Here is an 8,897-nt window from a genome sequence, read left to right as displayed (position 1 = left end):
AAATCTTATTTGGGTTAAATAAAGTAGTAGGAATCGTGTCAAGGTTTTCATACATATAAAGAACTCTAAAATCCGAGTTATAACGAAGAAGTTATGGCCAATCGAAGATTCTCGGCAAAACCGGCAATACTGATAAATGTAAAACGCGAAGTTTCAATACAATAGTTTTTGGCCTTAGGTATCTAAATGAAAGTTTTAGATATCATCAAACCATAAACGTACATAAAAAGAACGTCCAAATCTGACTTCGTATGAGGAAGTGGTGATTTTTCTAAGTTACAAATATAGCAGTAGACAGCTAAAAACTCGAAATAGAGATCGAGAGACTTTTAGCCGACACAATCTAAATGAGAATCGAAGGGCTCAACAATACTAGCGCAACGGTAAAAAGTCTGACGAAAACGGACGTCGGATGAAGAAGTTATGGAACTTTAACGGACTTTTCCTGTCCCGACCTATTAAAAATATAATATTAAAAATAAAATCAAAACTAGCCGACGGAGTCTAAACGAAAGTTGTAGATCGTAGTCTCACCTTCGCGTGGATATAAAGAACATCGAAAACGGAGTTCGTATGAGAAAGATATGAATTTTTGAAGTTTGTTAGTTAATTTAAATATAAATTAAATTAAATCCCGGTATTATCCGAAGGAGGAGTCACCGGTCCGATCCCTCGTACGCCCAGCGTACCGTCGTACGCCCAGCGTACTCAGATGCTAGGCTCCGGTTCGTCCACGTCGCTCCAATGCTTCGACCGAGGATGCGCTCATGCATGACGCATGAGTACGCAGCGCGTACTCTAGTACGCCCCGCGTAACGCAACCCCCTCAGACCCCTATAAATAGCATGCGAGGGTGCCGGCCAAAATTGCTAATTTCCTTCCTTTCTCGCGCCGAAGCTCTGCGTTTCAACCCTCGGAATCATCCCAAAGGCCCGGCTTTCATATCCAAGGTGGGAAGAAAGTTTTACACTCCCGAGACTCCCGAGATTTCTCGAGAATCTCGAGAGATCCGCTTTCTCGAGTAGAAGTTCTGCTCGGTTTTCGTCCCGCATTCTTCAATCAATCAGGTGAGTTCATACCCCTATAATCCACACTTTTAAATGTTTTATGAATATTTTTATATGCTTTTAAGGGGGGGGGGGGGGGGGGGAATACAAGTAAAACACACGATGATTATCGTATGTTATATAAAGTTTCGTTTTATACTTTTTATCAACGGAATCATATGTGATTTATAATCATTATAAAGAAACTTTTGTGTGCAAAATGCATCACGATAATATCATATCTTTCGGAAATTGAAAAGTGTTGTTATTTATATATAAATCAAACACTCCGCTTATACTGTATGTATATGTGTCCACCTTTGGTACTACAAACATACGATTATTTTAGTACTACAAACATACGATTATTTTGGTACGAAAAACATCAATATTTTGGGATACTTCTTGTTAATAAATCAATCATATGTGATTTATAACTAGTATACAAATAGATTCACTACAAGTTCAACAGTTTCACTAAACATATTACTTTAAATGACTTTCTTAAACGTTTTTACATGATTAAAGCTCGTTATCAAACTGTCTTACATACTGTAAGCTTCCTTTCAAAATCGGTTACAAAGGTGTTTTCAAACAATGGTTTTACGTGTACTTAAACTGTCTTATCAAACAAAATACTTTCAATCATTTTATAAACTGACATCAAGTCACAAACCTTTATTAGACTTTTCAACGGTTTTACAAAACTTCTTTATGCTTTTATATTATAAATTGCATGCCTCTATATGTATAGTTATATAAGAAATGTTTAAAAGACTTAGAAAGGCTATCCACCCTATTTCCTTTTCGCGCCTTGAGATGTGGTCTGGTGGGATATTGGGTATTCGTCCGAAAGTCGTTTAAATATTAGTTATATATCATGTATACATATATGGTCATAAATGTTCCCTCAGTAATTTAGTTCCGATACAAATAGATATCAATGGTGTATAAACCTACTTGGTCACTCATCAATTACATTCTAGTAAACTATTATAGGAATAGTTTAGAGTAAACAAAACATTTTCACTACTACAAGAAATTACACCAGAGTCAGTTCATTCATGAGTCCAGACTACATGTTATATGAAGGAATACTCTTACTTGAATACTTATACATGAATACTTATACATGAATACTTATACCTGAATACTTATACATGAATACTTTTACATAGACATTATATGGCAATTTAATATTACATGTTATATGTCTAGATATGGTTATATTGTTCGCCATTCTATCTTTACCTTGTGATTCAATCACATCATCGACGAGGTAGACTGGGACTTTATCTCCTAGTACCACATCATACTTTGAGGGACTAACCATTCCGACAACCACTGCTAGCTACAGAGGTAAATGAACAATATACGGATGTTCTAGGTTGATACCATCGTGGGTATACATAAGGGACTAACTATTCCTACACCCGGCTGTTAGCAACAGAGGTAAATGAGCAGTCTACGGATGTTCTAAGTTGATACCATTTCAGGTATACTTAAGGGGCTACTAATATGAGTCAAACAAGGAAAAACCATCACATTTTCAAGAGATACGTACTGTCAAAACAGTCAGGTCTAGGTAAAAGACTACTTTCAAAACATTCGAATCTTGGTAGAAGACTACTTTTATACTAGTAGGAAATATGGGATTTTCTAGAGCTTTTCATACTTATACTAAATGTTTCATCATTCATTTACCAGTCTTTCATATCAACTAATCAAAGAAATGACATTAAATACTTATGAACTCACCAGCTTAAATGCTGATCTACTCTTTCAAAATAACTTGTATTCTCAGGTTACAAATAAACAGGTGTCGATACAAGGTTTAGAGAAGATGGAGCACTCAAAACTCGTCTTTTATTTTGATAAGTTATTATCATATCTTGTACAATGAAAGAAAACACTTGTAATTAAAATTATACTATTGATACAATGGATGATGTTGTTGCTTGTTTACTACTTTACATTTGTTGTGATGCATACATGACGTCCTCCGCCCCAGAACGTTTCCGCCGTTCGTGGTTTTGGGGTGTGACAGATTGGTATCAGAGCTTTGTTTATAGTGAATTGAGTATATCAACCCATAAAAGATATACTAACTATAAATACAATGGGATTAAAAATACTCTGATTTAGAGTATATACTTTAAATAATAAGATATTTAAGTAAGTATACGTGTTGCATTCATACTAAAATCAGTGTCACTAGGACAGTACAAAAGAATTACGATTGTTGGGCAACACAAGTGGGCTTAGAGACATATGGTCAAAACTGGGAAGATATAGCCTGATCGCCTATATTATCCGAGGGTTGACTAGCATGTGCCTAAGTTTAAGTGTGTAGTCGCAACAATGCTAAAATCTTACCAACCCTACCACAATGAGAACAATAGAACATAACATAAAAAAATTAAAATACTATAGGAGTATTTGGTGTTACTATAAGTACTTTATACTTGAGAATTAAAACGGGATCCTCATTACTAAGTTGATAGTTGCTAAATGGATACACTAAGGCTACATGTAATTAGGATGTTATAGACTTAGAATCAGTGGTAATTTTGCCTTACCCCTATTCTATGTGAATTTGGAAATAAGGTCACTTATTCGAAGGTCTATCCTGTTTAGATTACACATAGCTGGTATGCACTTCACAAATAGTGATGTAACTAATGAGGGTTTTCTAAATAATTATCTAGATAGTTCGTCTAATAATTATCCACTTACCCTAAATTCTCGCATAGAAATCACAGTTGGACTCCATCCCCTTGACAACCAGTATCTTTCGAATAAAGTTATAGCTGGTTGGTTTGGAGAAGAACCATAGAACGATCATCCTATCCCCTTGGATGATCACCGTGATGAAGGCTTTTCTTACGATGCTAATTCCGAACTAGAGGTTGAGAACCTACCCCGAGCAACTTCCTTTCCAATTCCTAACCCTCGTCCGGCTCTTCATGGCCCGACGCCTGATTCGGTGGAATGCTTGGGAACATGGAGCCAATAACAAGATCAGCCCATGCCAGTTATTGGCGACCGAAACTTTTACGACCTGAGCAATGGGGGCTCAGCAGGTGGAACCTTGCCAATCATGGGCCGCAGAGTGGCCCAAAATGAGATTCAAGGCAGGTCAGCCCAACATCAGATTGCCGAAGTTGTCACCGATGCGGGAATGCATACCCTCCACACCATTCATCTAGAAGATGCACACGAGAGATCAGAGAGAAACCATGAAACCCTACTGCAAGCACTAACTGAATCACGAGCCGAAGTCATAGGGCTCCGAGTACACCAGATGGTGTGCGAAAGACACCTACTTGACATGGAACGTCAATTGGTTGGACTAAAAATTCACCCGAGGAATTACCGTCGCCAGTAGTAGACGCTTTACTTTATTTCCCTTATAAAAAGAGAAATCGTATTTTCTGTCTATGCCTGATGTCGCATTTTCTATGAAATTATCTGGTACTGTAACTACTTTAGTTAGGTCTTTATGCTGTCAGGAACTACCTCCTGTGGATATGATGTAAAACCTTTACAAGGTCATTTCCCTGAACCTTTACGCCGTAAATATCCAAGATATTGACAGCCGGCTAACTTTTGTGTCATTTCCTTCATTCAAGTACTCTTATCATACTCTCATTGGAGTCTATCTGAAACCTGCTTTAGTTAAGTCATTGGACCATAGCAAGTTAAATACGGAAACATTTCCAAGTCTCTTTCAGTGGTTGGATTTTGTTATTCACCAACCCACGATACCTCAACTTGTACAACAAACGTCTTGAGAACATTCTACGAACTTACCTCTATTCATTACTAGGACTGCATCATAGGGATGTAGGTCAAACCTTCGCGAACATACTTTCATTCTGTACTAGGACTGCATCATAGAGATGTAGGTCAAACTTTCGAGAACATCGTCGTACTCTTAACATGAACAATCTAAGTACATCAGGGTCAACCCTTTATACACACACTTCCATCCAGCACTAGGACTGCATCATAGGGATGTAGGTCAATCCTTCAAGAACATACTTCTATTATTTACATGAACGATCGAAGTACGTCAAGGTTCAACCATACTCGCTCATAAATTCATTTTTCTTTTCATATAACAGAATCATGTCGCCGAAGAAAAACGATCAACCCATCTACCAAACACCAACTCTTCAGATTGATGCAGCTACCTTTCAAGCTGCAGTCTCGGCTGCCGTGTCAGCTGTTCTGACCCTCCTCAACGCTAACAACGCGAATGTTAGCGGGATCGTTAACAATAATTCCAATCCAAGTAACAGTCAAGTACCTCAACAAGAAACAAACTACCACGACACCCCGAATCCCAAGCCCAAGAATAGCAAACGAAAGTTCTGGGCTAAGTCTAAAGGAAAATCACCCCAAGGGATGAGCAAAAGACGACAACATGTGGCAACCTTCGCAGCCACGACATCTGTACATCCTACTACCATCTCTTCTGGTATCCCAATTGTCCCTACACCAGCTAGGCAGTATGCCGGGAACACTACCAGAATGCAATAAGTGCGGCTTCCATCATCTAGGTAGTTGTCGTCCGTTACATTGCTTTAAATGCAACAAGAACGGAAATACTACAAATTGCTGCTGGACTCGGATCCAACACATTACTTCAACCACCAATGTCGAAATCTCTCGAATATGCCATCTATGTGGTGTAATAGGACACTTCAAGAGGGACTGTCCAACAGAGGAGAATGATGGTGAATCCGGAGGAGTGTGACCTCATTATGGAAAGAGACAACGAAGGACCCTACTATAGTATAGGTTCACTTCCAACCGTCAGTAATATCTATGTTTTTATAAACCAACTAGAACTAGTGCAACTAGAGTCTTACCTTTTGCGAGATCCTGTCTGTATAGGAATTCTCGTCCTGCGTATACTTGTCTTTTGTAGTATACCTTATTCGCAGCAATAGTCTTATAGTAGTCTAAAGTGCTGTAACTCTGTTGATGATTGCACGGTTGTGTTTTTTCTGTAAACATCTTACGTTCAAATCTAATGTCTTTAAGTTTCCTTATGATCCTAACATTATCATATGACTTGATTCAATTTGATCCTCACAAAAACAGCTTCATACGTACATCTCTTCCTCCGAAATTTTCTTTCTAGCAAAGCCGTCGTTCCAGAATACCAAAGTACTCATGCATAGAGCACTTATTGTTTCTCATCCTTTCCGAAGAAAAATTCAACAAACCGCCCCGAAGTACCACTCGTACAGCACGTCAAGTTCAATCCAAAGACCCATACGGTTGATCTATTGTTGAAGAATGTATACATAGGGGTAGTATATAATCAAGGTTCTACAGGTTTAGAATTGATGATTCCACTCTAACTTCTTTTCCTCGTTGGGATGTGAGCTTAAAGAAGAATCATTTATTCGACTACCTTTTCAATCTTAATTATATACGACTCGTATACGCGAAACTGAAATTGATGAACCAGGTATGAGTTCTAAGATGAACTTCAAGATGGAGACTACTTAAGAAGACTACGAGTGATCATGCTGCCATGCGAGTAAACTTAGAAGCCCAATGCGTGCCCTTTCTGTCGATTGGGACAAGAAAGTCAGATAGAACAAAAGTACCTACCATTTTTCCTTAAGTCATGAGCAATCATACTTTAGTTTAGATCTTCACGTCACCTAATCAACCACAAGGTTTTAACTTCATAATCAGTATGAATTGGTTTTGTTCTTATACAAGAGGAAAGGTCACTGCCTATACCTCAAGACAACTTAAGACACAGGGAGTTAACTATACAACACATGATCTTGAGTCAGGAGCAATGATAATCGCTCTGAAGATCTGGAGGCACTACTTGTAGGGTACAAGGTGTACTAATTTCACAGTCCACAAAACATCCAACATACATTCGACCAAGAAGAGTTATAACACTAGTAAGGCAAACGAAAGAAACAAAGTCGTTCCCCGATAGTGAAATGTTCACTGGAAGGCCATGCGAGGATTTGAATTCACTTAGGAACAGAAAGATCAAATTAAACTTCAATCCGTAGCATAGTATCAATTCTGCTTAAACTCTAATTTCGGGACGAAATTCCCTCTAACAGGGGGATGATGTGACAACTCGATATTTCGAGGCAATATAATGGAACGCAAGTCAAATTTAGGTCAAAATTTAACTTTCCAAAAATCTTATTTGGGTTAAATAAAGTAGTAGGAATCGTGTCAAGGTTTTCATACATATAAAGAACCCTAAAATCCGAGTTATAACGAAGAAGTTATGGCCAATCGAAGATTCTCGGCAAAACCGGCAATACTGATAAATGTAAAACGCGAAGTTTCAATACAATAGTTTTTGGCCTTAGGTATCTAAATGAAAGTTTTAGATATCATCAAACCGTAAACGTACATAAAAAGAACGTCCAAATCTGACTTCGTATGAGGAAGTGGTGATTTTTCTAAGTTACAAATATAGCAGTAGACAGCTAAAAACTCGAAATAGAGATCGAGAGACTTTTAGCCGACACAATCTAAATGAGAATCGAAGGGCTCAACAATACTAGCGCAACGGTAAAAAGTCTGACGAAAACGGACGTCGGATGAAGAAGTTATGGAACTTTAACGGACTTTTCCTGTCCCGACCTATTAAAAATATAATATTAAAAATAAAATCAAAACTAGCCGACGGAGTCTAAACAAAAGTTGTAGATCGTAGTCTCACCTTCGCGTGGATATAAAGAACGTCGAAAACGGAGTTCGTATGAGAAAGATATGAATTTTTGAAGTTTGTTAATTAATTTAAATATAAATTAAATTAAATCCCGGTATTATCCGAAGGAGGAGTCACCGGTCCGATCCCTCGTACGCCCAGCGTACTCGGATGCTAGGCTCCGGTTCGTCCACGTCGCTCCAATGCTTCGACCGAGGATGCGCTCATGCATGACGCATGAGTACGCAGCGCGTACTCTAGTACGCCCCGTGTAACGCAACCCCCTCAGACCCCTATAAATAGCATGCGAGGGTGCCGGCCAAAATTGCTAATTTCCTTCCTTTCTCGCGCCGAAGCTCTGCGTTTCAACCCTCGGAATCATCCCAAAGGCCCGGCTTTCATATCCAAGGTGGGAAGAAAGTTTTACACTCCCGAGACTCCCGAGATTTCCCGAGATTCTCGAGAGATCCGCTTTCTCGAGTAGAAGTTCTGCTCGGTTTTCGTCCCGCATTCTTCAATCAATCAGGTGAGTTCATACCCCTATAATCCACACTTTTAAATGTTTTATGAATATTTTTATATGCTTTTAAGGGGGGGGGGGGGGGGAATACAAGTAAAACACACGATGATTATCGTATGTTATATAAAGTTTCGTTTTATACTTTTTATCAACGGAATCATATGTGATTTATAATCATTATAAAGAAACTTTTGTGTGCAAAATGCATCACGATAATATCATATCTTTCGGAAATTGAAAAGTGTTGTTATTTATATATAAATCAAACACTCCGCTTATACTGTATGTATATGTGTCCACCTTTGGTACTACAAACATACGATTATTTTAGTACTACAAACATACGATTATTTTGGTACGAAAAACATCAATATTTTGGGATACTTCTTGTTAATAAATCAATCATATGTGATTTATAACTAGTATACAAATAGATTCACTACAAGTTCAACAGTTTCACTAAACATATTACTTTAAATGACTTTCTTAAACGTTTTTACATGATTAAAGCTCGTTATCAAACTGTCTTACATACTGTAAGCTTCCTTTCAAAATCGGTTACAAAGGTGTTTTCAAACAATGGTTTTACGTGTACTTAAACTGTCTTATCAAACAAAAT

This window comes from Lactuca saligna, chromosome 9 (assembly GCF_052625555.1).
Source record: "Lactuca saligna cultivar CGN05327 chromosome 9, ASM5262555v1, whole genome shotgun sequence".
Lineage (NCBI taxonomy): Eukaryota > Viridiplantae > Streptophyta > Magnoliopsida > Asterales > Asteraceae > Lactuca > Lactuca saligna.
Note: the sequence above shows the minus strand (reverse complement) of the source record.